Source organism: Leopardus geoffroyi, chromosome A1 (assembly GCF_018350155.1).
Source record: "Leopardus geoffroyi isolate Oge1 chromosome A1, O.geoffroyi_Oge1_pat1.0, whole genome shotgun sequence".
NCBI classification, from domain to species: Eukaryota; Metazoa; Chordata; class Mammalia; order Carnivora; family Felidae; genus Leopardus; species Leopardus geoffroyi.
Window position 1 is genome coordinate 209,853,061 of NC_059326.1, and position 10,674 is coordinate 209,863,734.

A 10,674-nucleotide genomic window follows, 5' to 3' on the forward strand; every position below is an offset into this window, starting at 1 on the left:
AAGGTATCTAGAATCAGTGACCAGTTAAAAAACAGTACTCTTTAAACAAGTGCACATATTATCAGCATAGGACCAAAAGACTGAGAAGTACAAGTGACTCAAATAACTCCAACAAAAAGGAATCGAATATTTCAAAATTGTGTCACAGCTTCTGAATTTCTCAGGAGAGGTAAAAGTACAAAAAACTTTTAATAAATTAACTGATACTAATTCCATGGTTTTACATACTGAAAATGTTTCCTTCTTCTGCCAATGGACAAATCTATACAAAAGAAAACTTTAAAGGTTTGGTATGTTCAAGTGAACTGATGTGACACACACATAAGATGGCAAAATAATTTAGTTACATAAACTATGTTGGAGGTTTGATGTATCCTTGGGAATTCTTTTTTTAAGTTTATTTATTTATTTTGAGAGAGACAGAGTATGAGTAGGGGAGGTACAGAAAGAGAGGGAGAATACCAAGCAGGCTCTGTCCTCTCAGCGCAGAGCCTGACGCAGGGCTCAAACTCAGGAAACCATGAGATCATGACCTGAGCCGAAACCAAAAGTCAGATGCTTAACCGACTGAGCCACCCAGATGCTCCTCTTGGTAATATTTTTTAATGCTTGACATTTTTAGAAGAAATAACTTAATCACAATAATATAAAAATAAAGTGGCTTTTCCCATTTTACCAATTTCTGTAAATATAGCTTGCATATATTTAAAAATAAATATCCTTCTTAAAGGCACACTTGTGTATATACATTTTGTACATTACACGAGGTGTAAACTAACAAGGTATTTTACAGAAAAGACTGTAATCAAATAATCAATCATCTATAACTAACCAAAACAGTTCAGAATTCCTCTTTGTGACAGAAAAAGTGTCACTGCTTTATAACCAAGTCTATCCTTTTTATCAAAAAAATGTATTACAGGGACACCTGGCTGGCTCTGTGGGTAGAGCATGAGACTCTTGATCTGAACTCTGTGAGTTTGAGCCCCACATTGGGTGTAGAGATTACTTAAAAAGTAAATCTTTAAAAAAGAAATGTATTATAAATCTTGAAAAGGCAGGGTGGTAGAATTAAAAGACGTTTTAGAGTTAGACACATTGGGTTGGAGTCCTACCTCTAACACTTGCTAGATTTGTCACCCTGGTCGAGGTTCTTAAACATGATGAGCCTCAATTTCCTTGTCTGTGAAACAAGAACACATCGCTAACCTCACTGGGCAGCTAGGAGGTTCAAATCATGATACACGGTGTAGTGGTTAAGGGTGATCGGTAAAGCATCAACTTTGGAGTCCTTTCTCCGCTTTCTTCCACTTGTTAGCTATGGGAGCCTAGGCTAGTCATTTAATCATTCTATACCTCTGTTTTCCCAACTCTCTTAGAATAATAAACACAACTAGATTCATATACCTTGAAGAATTGAGAAAATTCATGGTACACGGATATCGCTAACAACATTACATATTATAAATGTAAACCACTCAATATAGTGCCTAACACAAAAAAGATCTTATTAAATCTAAGTTCTCCTAAACTAACTTCTAAATTACTTTTACTGTCTCTGAAACTCAAATTTACCCCTAAAGATAAAGATTTGCCATTAAGGATTAAAAAAAAGACTATCGCAAAGGCTCCAAAGGTTATCATTAAAGGAACCCCCTTAAGATTGTATGTAATAGCAAAAGCTCTAGAAAAAGCACACAATTTCCCAAGTTGATGACTTTGAAAGGATTAACATTCTTTTGCTATAAAACGCTAGAGTTTTTAAAAATTATCAGTCATACTGATTTATACATTCATCTACTACACAATTGATTACACACATTTCTATAAATGAAATCACTCTCTAAAGCCAAATTTTCCCTTTCTAAAAATAGATGCTATGACAATTTCAACTCAAAAATGAAAAACTTAAAAGAAGTAAAAATTACACAGACTGCTTAACAAACATAAGATGGTAAAGATCTGATTTCAAGTATTATATAGGATATACAGTCTGCATTATATTTTAGTTCTTTGCCCCAACTACACAAGTTCCTTGCATATATGACTTATAAGTAGTGAATTAACTAACCACAAAATATGAAGATTTTACTAAAACTAGAAATGTGGAATCCTAAATTCTTGAGAAAAAAATATAAATCAGACTGACCATTTACTAATTATAAGACAATGGGCAATTTTCTAACCTTTCCAGCCCCATTTCTTTCTTCATCTATAAATTGTGGATAACAGTTTCTATTTCCTGAGCTCATTATTTTAAATGAAGTAATATTATAGAGTCATACTTAACACAATTTCTGGCAAATTATAAGCCCTCAAAATCTTATCTAGCTGGCAATGTTGCATTAAGAAATAATCTCTCCTAAAAATATCACTTTGGAAATAAAAAGAAATATGCCTTAAAACAAGGCAATCTGACAAAACTCAATTAAAATGGACTCTAGATTTACACCAAACAAAACAATGTACAACACAAATATCTATAATCATTTTTTACTATCTACCTGGGCAAAAAATTCTAAGCACATAAAATACTTTTTAAAATTACAATGATAATTGCTTTTTAAAATTGCTTTTAAACCAATTAGAAAACACTAAAATTCCACGCTATAAAAAAAACTTTCAGGAGTAATTATGAATTGTTTACTACAACTATGGTTAATTGACTTACACTCTTTAGGAGGAACATAATGTAAATAAATTCAGTCATTCAAACACCAAACATACCCACAAGGTCAGGCTTTCTAATTTAAAAGTACTAGTTTCATACCTGGAAAATACAACCAAGAGACAGGTATCATAGCTCCCCTAAAAGAAGAGGAAAAATCACCCTGGACTCAGATAATTGAAAAAGCCACATAAGGTATCAGTGTCAACACTGAGCAATAGCAATACCTAGCTTTGTGACCAGAGCGCACACTTTTGTTAAAGCAACATAATCTAATAAACAAACTTGTAAGAGTAAGGGAATCCCTTATTTTCACTCACTACATGAACCTACACAAATCACATGGCCTCTAAGTATCAAGATTTTCATCAAAAAATGGAAATGATGCCGAACACTTCTCTCACAGAGAAATGGGAATATTTAAAAATGAACTCAGGTCACCTTGAAAAAGAACCATTTCAAAAATTCAAAGAGCAATTATAAAGAACAACTGCTCTTTGCTAAAAAAAAGTATATTTTAAAATGATTTTTAAAGGCTATATAATACCATAAATTACAAGCAAAGTCAATTTAATATGTTCAGGATATTAAAGTAAACATCTTCAACTAAACAGTTCATTAGCAGGTTTCCATAAAGTTCCTAGCCAGTAACTTCCTATTCACTTTATAGCAAATAAATGTGATCAACAACACTGAAGTTACATTTCTCAAAAAGGAATTTTTATTTACCTCATTCTTCCCAATCACTTCACATAACACTAAAATCTTATTTTAAAATTCCAGAATTACTCATAAATGATCCTTGTCCTAATAAGCAATGGGGTGGAGAAAGTTAAATAAAATCATATAAAATTCAAACTCTCTAGTTTTTATTTACTCTATCATTAATTTTTACATCAACATAGAGCAGGTCAAAATATGAAATAGATGGGTTCAAATGTTTCTACAGCAGTCTGATGAGAGATTGGTACCAAAGAATTAAATATGAAATTAATATAGGAAGTCTTAAAAAACACATGTTTGAGTTAGGTAGTCTGGCACCCAATAAAGAGGATTACATATCTGAATTGGTATAACTTGGCTCACAGTATTTTTGAAATTTAATAATGATCACTCTGCAGAAAACTAAAACCTGGTTTACTATCATCCTAAGTGAAAACTTTCAGTTTTCATCCTCAAAAATAATCTCAAATAGACAAGCTTTCTTTCTTCAAATGTAACTTTTTACTTCTTAAAGAGGGCAGTATAAAGATCCCTAGCACAGGTTCAAAATGCTTTCCAATAACTTCAGTAAACAAATTGTTGAATGACTTTCAAGAAGCAGCATCCTATGTACTCTTCTCAAAACACTAAAAATAATTATTTAATATTCAATGTTAATTTGATTCACTAGACTTTCACCACTTTAGAAGTGCTTTCTTTTCAAGTAATTATTATAAGTTATTTGTAACTCAACAGACTCGAGAGAAACAATAAACCACACTGTTGAATAAATACTAGGAATTACTTCTCCAAATAATATAACTGATATTAGAAGCCTACTGGAACACTTATAGTGTCTTCTTTCACTAAATTAAAAAATAATGATAATAACAGAAATACAGAAATAGCCACTAGCGACTATCCCAACCAATACAGGGGAGGTAGAGCAGAGTATTCATAATCTCCAGGGAAATACAAATTATTATTCCTTCCAACTAAATTGTCAAAAAATTTTAAGTTCAAGTTTAGGTTTTGTTCGAGCTTTACAATGTTTTTTCCTTTAAAAATAACTTATTTAATTGGTTTGGACCAAACAACAAATATTTTCAACTTACTTTAAAATGTTTATACTACTTTAATGAAAGATATCACACAACCTATATTACTTACAGAACACTAAATATGTAGAATTGGTAAAATAAGATCTGGTAAGAACTAATTCATTTTAATTCCAAAGTCACAGGAAAAAAATCAATCACATAAACATATCTAACACACTGATTCAAACATCTGTGTAAGTAGGCTCCCCTTAACTATAAAACGCTAAAAATAAGTTGCTTCTGTTGATGAAAACTAAACAAGCAGAACTCCTCTTTTCCATTACCTTTAGTAGAAATATGTTCATCCTTTGACATATGTCTCCGTATTTTATTTAAATAAAAGTTCTAAAGGCATCACAGGTTCATATAAGGGCCTTTCAAACATTTACACTGAAAACCTTATCCACACCCCCCCTCCCCCCGCCGCTGGCCCCCAAACCCTGTGTTTAAGATATGAAGTGTTCCTCCCTTCTGTATTCCCTCTCCCCAACAAGCCCCCATTGGCATGCCCCCCCCCCCCCCCCCCCCAGTGTAGGCCTGAGGCCCTGTAGCAAACAGTGTCTAACAGGAGCAGGCAGCACAAAGACAGGAATGGGAGATTAGTGGGAGGGAGGGAGGCCGGGATTGGGGCTCAGCAGGAGCTTCAGGCTTTTTAAAATTCAAACTGCTCCCTGACCAATACAAATCACGGACACGCTACTGACTACTACACGGATTTATAGCATTAAAAACATGCCTAGTACGTGACAGCTATATTAACTTCACTCTTTTTAACATTTATCCATACGTTTGCGGGAAATGTGGAACAGTTTATTTTAAGCAGAGGGCTAAACTCAAAAATAACCTTCAGAAAGTTACTTATTCTACAATGACTATAATTTAACAAGACACAAAAAATTCTAACCAATGTAACCCCCATTAGTAAAACAAGGGACTTTGTTGATCAGTGTTGCTTCATTCTAAGCAGTGAAAGTTTTCCTTCCCTGAATATGAGACAAAGTATCAAAATAGTCTAACACCAGGAACATTTAGTTTTCTAGGCAATTTGTATGGCTGAGGACTTTTAAATGGATTGTTCTTCCCTTATGCCAACCTATCTGACCAACGCCTCCATAAACAAGCTCTGAACACTTAACTTACTCATGAACTAGAATTTGTTAAGGCAGAACTGATATTTTTCTCTAGCATTTACAGATACATTTGACCTATTAAAATGACACCTCTCTCATTACACAGTCAAACATCATGGGCACAAACAGCCAATGACAATCCTGGGACCTCAAGAAGATCTGCCCTGACATGAAAGGATGGCACCTTCTACATTTTTTTTTTTTTTAACCTCCCTGGGATTCTAAGCATAACTTAATTTGTATGCTTTTAAAGAAAATTGGTTTTACCTATACCTCGGTACAATTCTCAAAACAGATAATATTCTTTGTATGCTTCTACACACTTAGATCAGGAAGTACCTGAGAATTGTATATACAGTCGTTTAAAATTGTCCTTACATAACGCACACAAATCTAAAGTGGCAGGGTAAACCTGTCAAGTACTTTACACTTGCCTTTGAATAAAAAGTCCATGTGCAACACACACTGTCAAACAACATAAAAACTCTTGGGGGGGGGGGGGCATATGCAGTGTCTACCACACTATGGTTTTCTACATTAAATATTCATGTGGGCAATTTAATTCTTTAAAAATGAAAATGAGTCTTTATTAACTTTCTAATGTCCAAACAAGTTTTACACAGGACACGAATTGCCACTGGATCCGTGTCTGAGTATTTACATTTGTCTCACTAACTGAAACTACTTCCTCCCTTCATGGGGTCACAGGGGGAAGAAGGGGGGTTGTTTGTTTCACTGGGACGTTCCCCACTCCGGGACCAGGAAAGTTGTAAATATGGGGACGAACAGGGCACATTTGCTGTTAGTTGTATTGTTTCCGCCTCCTCACTAGCTACGGCTCTTCTCCCTGGCGAGGCCTGTCACCGACCAGCAGTAGCTCCGCTCAGCCCGGAGCTCTCCTAATCCCCGAGCTCAAGTAGATTCCGCTGGCCCGCGGCCTGCACTCTCCGCCGGGCCTACGCCTCCCCGGCCGCCCGGCAGGAGCCCAGTCCCCGCCACCGGAGCCGGCCGGGAGAGAGTACAAAACCACCGCCACCCAGGGCGGCTGCCACCGGAGAGGAGCGAACTCTAGACTCGCCCGTGGAGGAGACCTGGGGCCGCTAAGGAAACGGCGGGGAGGGGAGCGAGGAGGAGAGACGCTGAGGACCTGGCGCCGCCGCCGCCGCCGCCGCCGAAATAAAGAGCAGGAATTTACCTGGGCGAATCGGCGTCTGAATCCAAGGGGAGGCCGAGGCCGCTGTGGCGAGAGACTATAATCCGGGCCGGGAGGGGGGGTGGCTACGGCTCCTCTTCCGTCTCCTCAGTGCGGGGAACATGTAGAGCCGGGGGGAGACCAGCCGAGAAGACAAATCGCTGCTTCTTCTTCCTCCTCCTCCTCCTTCTCCCACATAGAAACACTCACAAACACCCGACCAGGGGCCCGAGCTACCGGGGGGGCATCGCCGCCGGCCCGGGAACCAATCCTCCTGTCGGCGGGGGCGTCCCTCCCTGCGGCTTGGTGGTGTCGGGTGAGTCGGTACCGACGGAGGGAGGGGGGGGAGGGCGGGGGGGGAAGGAGCCCTGTGTGTGTCTCTCTCTCGTTCCGTCTCTCCCTCTCAGAACAAAATGCCGACCGGAAGTGCAGCTGCAGGAATGACTCCCTCCGCCGGCGCCAAACACTAACAACCACCCCCTCTTCCCCACTCCACTTCCGCCACCGCCGCTGCCGCCGCCACTTGGGCTCGCGTCCTCGGCCGCGCCGCACCGCGCCGCGCCGCACCACCCCGCGCCCGGGCTGGCTGGGGCCGGCAGCAGGCGGCGGCCGCTGTCCTTTGCGCCCTTCTCCTCCTCAGAGCGACTGCGGATGTTGCCTTTAATTGTCGATCCTGCGGAGCGGCGTTTTCGCTGCGGCACGGACGGGCCGGCTTTCCCCGGTCTTTATTTTCCTGGAGGCCGACCGGAGCGGGGCCCGAGTTCGGTGGTGGTCTTGTGCGTGAGGGGCGCTCAGGCCCGGACCGGCTCGCAGGCCAGGCTCGCTAACCCAGCTGGTGGTCTTTAGCTTAGGAAGCCGAGCTCTGGGCGACCAGGTAGAGGACGCCCGCGTTTCGACGGCGACGGTGCATTTTTTAAATGGTGTCTCTGCAGTCTGGTGGATGGATGTATCGTACACCTCTCCTCATCTGGAGAGCCGGACTCTACGCCCGTCTCTGCATTATTTCTGCGGAGTAAGGACGCAGCCCTTGGAGGTGAAGAAGATTCCCGGCCGGATTGAATTGGAATCGTGTTGTGATGCTTTGGTTTCTGGAAATACGCGGTCTTTTTCTGGTCTTTTTGTTGGCGGTGGTCTTGGTTCTTGCCTAACTGTCGGGAGAAAGGCCTGTAGGCGACGCTGTGCGAACGAGAAGCTGGCCGGCCGCGGGCCCGGAGCGCGCGGGTCCGCGCCCCCCTCGAGGTGTGGGTGGAGCCGGGCGCGCGGGGAGAGCCGCCAGCCCAGACTCGGGCTGCCGGCGAGTCGTGGGCGAGGGGTAGGGGGGGAGCGGCTGGGGCCAGCCAGTTTCCAACGCCGTTTTCCTCTTTACACTTGAAACAGTGAGGTACTGCACGAGGCTGGAGCCCAGTGTGATTGTGCACAGTGCCATGCTTGTGGTCCCCCTGTTGTAACAAACTTTATCGTTCCGCAGTTCTGTTACGTTTGTGTAAATTAAGGGGGAGCTTTCGTTCAAGTAGAAAGTGCAGTAGGTAAGCGAATTTTACTCAGGCGGGACGAAATTTGTGTTCTATTTTAATGAATTTAGATTATACGTGAATTGCTTATGTATTTGTATATGTTCCAGTACGCTTAAAGGGAAATTCTGCCTCTGGGTTATTCCATTTGCCTCAAAAATCACTCGGGAAACTAAATCAGTTCTTGTTACTCCTTTCCTCTAGACCCTGCAATGGCATTGCCTCTAGCTCAGCGGAAAAGCCAGTCTTGACCGTGGCCTAAATTCCGCGCGCGATGGGGTGGGGGAGAGGCTGCTCTGACCCCCTTGCCAGCAGGACTTCTGCCCTTGCTATTCGCCGTGCCAGTCTCGTTCCCCCAAGTATACATAGGGCTTGCTCCCTCACCTTCAGGATTTTGCTCAGATGTCATCTCGGGGCCTCCGTGGCCGCTCTGGAAACCGCGAGTCCCCTGTCCCCCTTTCCCACTTTATCCTTCAGGCATTCTACATATCTTACGTGTTTATCTTATTACCTGTTTTTCCCCAGTAGAATGTTAAAACTCCAGGAGGGCAAGAAGTTTTGTTTTTCTCCACTGGTGTTTTGTGGAGAAAATGATGTCTAGACCAATGCCTGACACACCAGTAGATGCTTAATATTTGGTTAATGAATAAATGACAATTATAAGGGCCCTGACCTCCACCCCCCACATGCACACACACCAATTTCTGTACTCAGGCCCTTTATAGATACACTTACATGCTACAGATAACTTTATGAAAGATTTGTGAAAACTGAAAAAAAAAATCTAGGGAACAACCAAGTTTATTACAGAGTTCTAGAGAAGGGCACTACTTTACACATTCACCCTCCACAACACCAGAAGCCCACAAACTAGTGATAATTGTTTTTAGGTTTCTGTAAATGGGCTTGCTGGAGGACAGTTGATTGGTAGATCACATGATCATACTCATACTGAGCCAATTAGCTTTGCTCTCTTCCTGAATCACAAACTACTTCTTTATCCTGTCTGCCCTCTTTCTTGCAAAATACTTGCTAAATTAAAGTCTGTGAGAATTTGGTTGGCCAAATCCAGCACTACTGGAAAAGTTCATTCACCAAATATTTATTGGGCACAAAATGTGTGCCACGCACGGTGATTCAAAAGGTGCATGTTTCTGAGGCTTTGTATAAAGGACCTCATATGGCTGCTTTGCTTGCTATTCATTTATGCTGTCAAGCAAAGCAAATGCTAGGGAGATTTATTTTTACAGTTTCCTTCTGAAGAAAAGATTCATTGAAAGCTTAGGTCATGGATAGAGTGGATATTTTAATTCACCTTTTAGTTTGCTGTTCATTACATTTACCTTATGCTAGCACTGGATATACCAATAACTTACGATTTTTCAAAACTGAAAAAAATTGAGGATTTTTATTTCCTATTATTGCCTGGGATAATAGACCTTTTAATGGGGTACCTGGGTGGCTCAGTTGGTTAAGTGACCAACTTCAGCTCGGGTCATGATCTCGCAGTTTGTGAGTTCGAGCCCCACCGTCGGGCTCTGTGCTGACAGCTCAAAGCCTGGAGCCTACTTCCGATTCTGTGTTTCCCCCTCTCTCTACCCCTCCCCTGCTCACGCTCTCTGTCTCTGTCTCTCAATAATAAATAAACGTTAAAAAAAATTTTTTTTAAATAGGCCTTTTAAAATAAGTAAGTACACCAGTAAACTAGAAACTATACAATAAGATTTTGGCCATGATATCCCAAATAATATTTCATGTGTTGAATTTTTGGAGAAGAAAAGACAGTCTTTATAACCATTAATACAAATAATTATATATTGTTTGGTAAATCCAACAGTCTGTTCATTGTAAGTTTACCCATTAATTTTAAGAACAGCTTTAAGTAATATACAGATGGCTCAGAATATGTTTTTCACTCAGTTTCAAAATAGTATTTCAATTTGCTTAATGAAGCACAATTATCTTCCTATATACTTTCTTAAATGTTACTGGTAAAGTTATAATTTTGCATGTCTAGGAAACAAAAGTCTTGGCATTATTGTAGCATTTAATTTAAAATTTCAGATATGTTATTTTTCACTTTCTTCCCTCATGTATTAAAGACTTACTAGGTGCTAATTAGCTTTATGATAAGCACCTCTTACGTACATTAGTGAATAAAAAAAGGTCTCTACCTTTAAGGGTTTTAAGTTGTATGTAGTTTATATTAATTTTTTTCCAGACCACAGAATTAAAGAAATTGTTTCAATGCATATCAGAATATTTTTCTATTAAATCAGTTAGTGTTTTGCTTGCCTAAATTTAAGTATCCAAGTTAAGATCGTGTGTAGAATCTCTTAATCTAATCTTAGAGTTTTCTTGATTTGTCTTG

At 40.3% G+C, this 10,674-nt stretch overlaps 1 protein-coding gene across 3 annotated transcripts in view; it reads right to left on the reverse strand.

Annotated features, from left to right (window-relative positions):
• The window catches only part of NIPBL (NIPBL cohesin loading factor), a 201,077-nt gene extending 193,456 nt beyond the window's left edge, over positions 1–7,621 (reverse strand). For all 3 annotated transcript variants that reach the window (XM_045439988.1, XM_045439979.1, XM_045439996.1), the window contains exon 1: positions 6,796–7,621. The gene's annotated coding sequence lies outside the window, so the exon portion shown is untranslated. The remainder of the gene's footprint in view (positions 1–6,795) is intronic.
• Between the last annotated feature and the right edge of the window lie 3,053 nt (positions 7,622–10,674).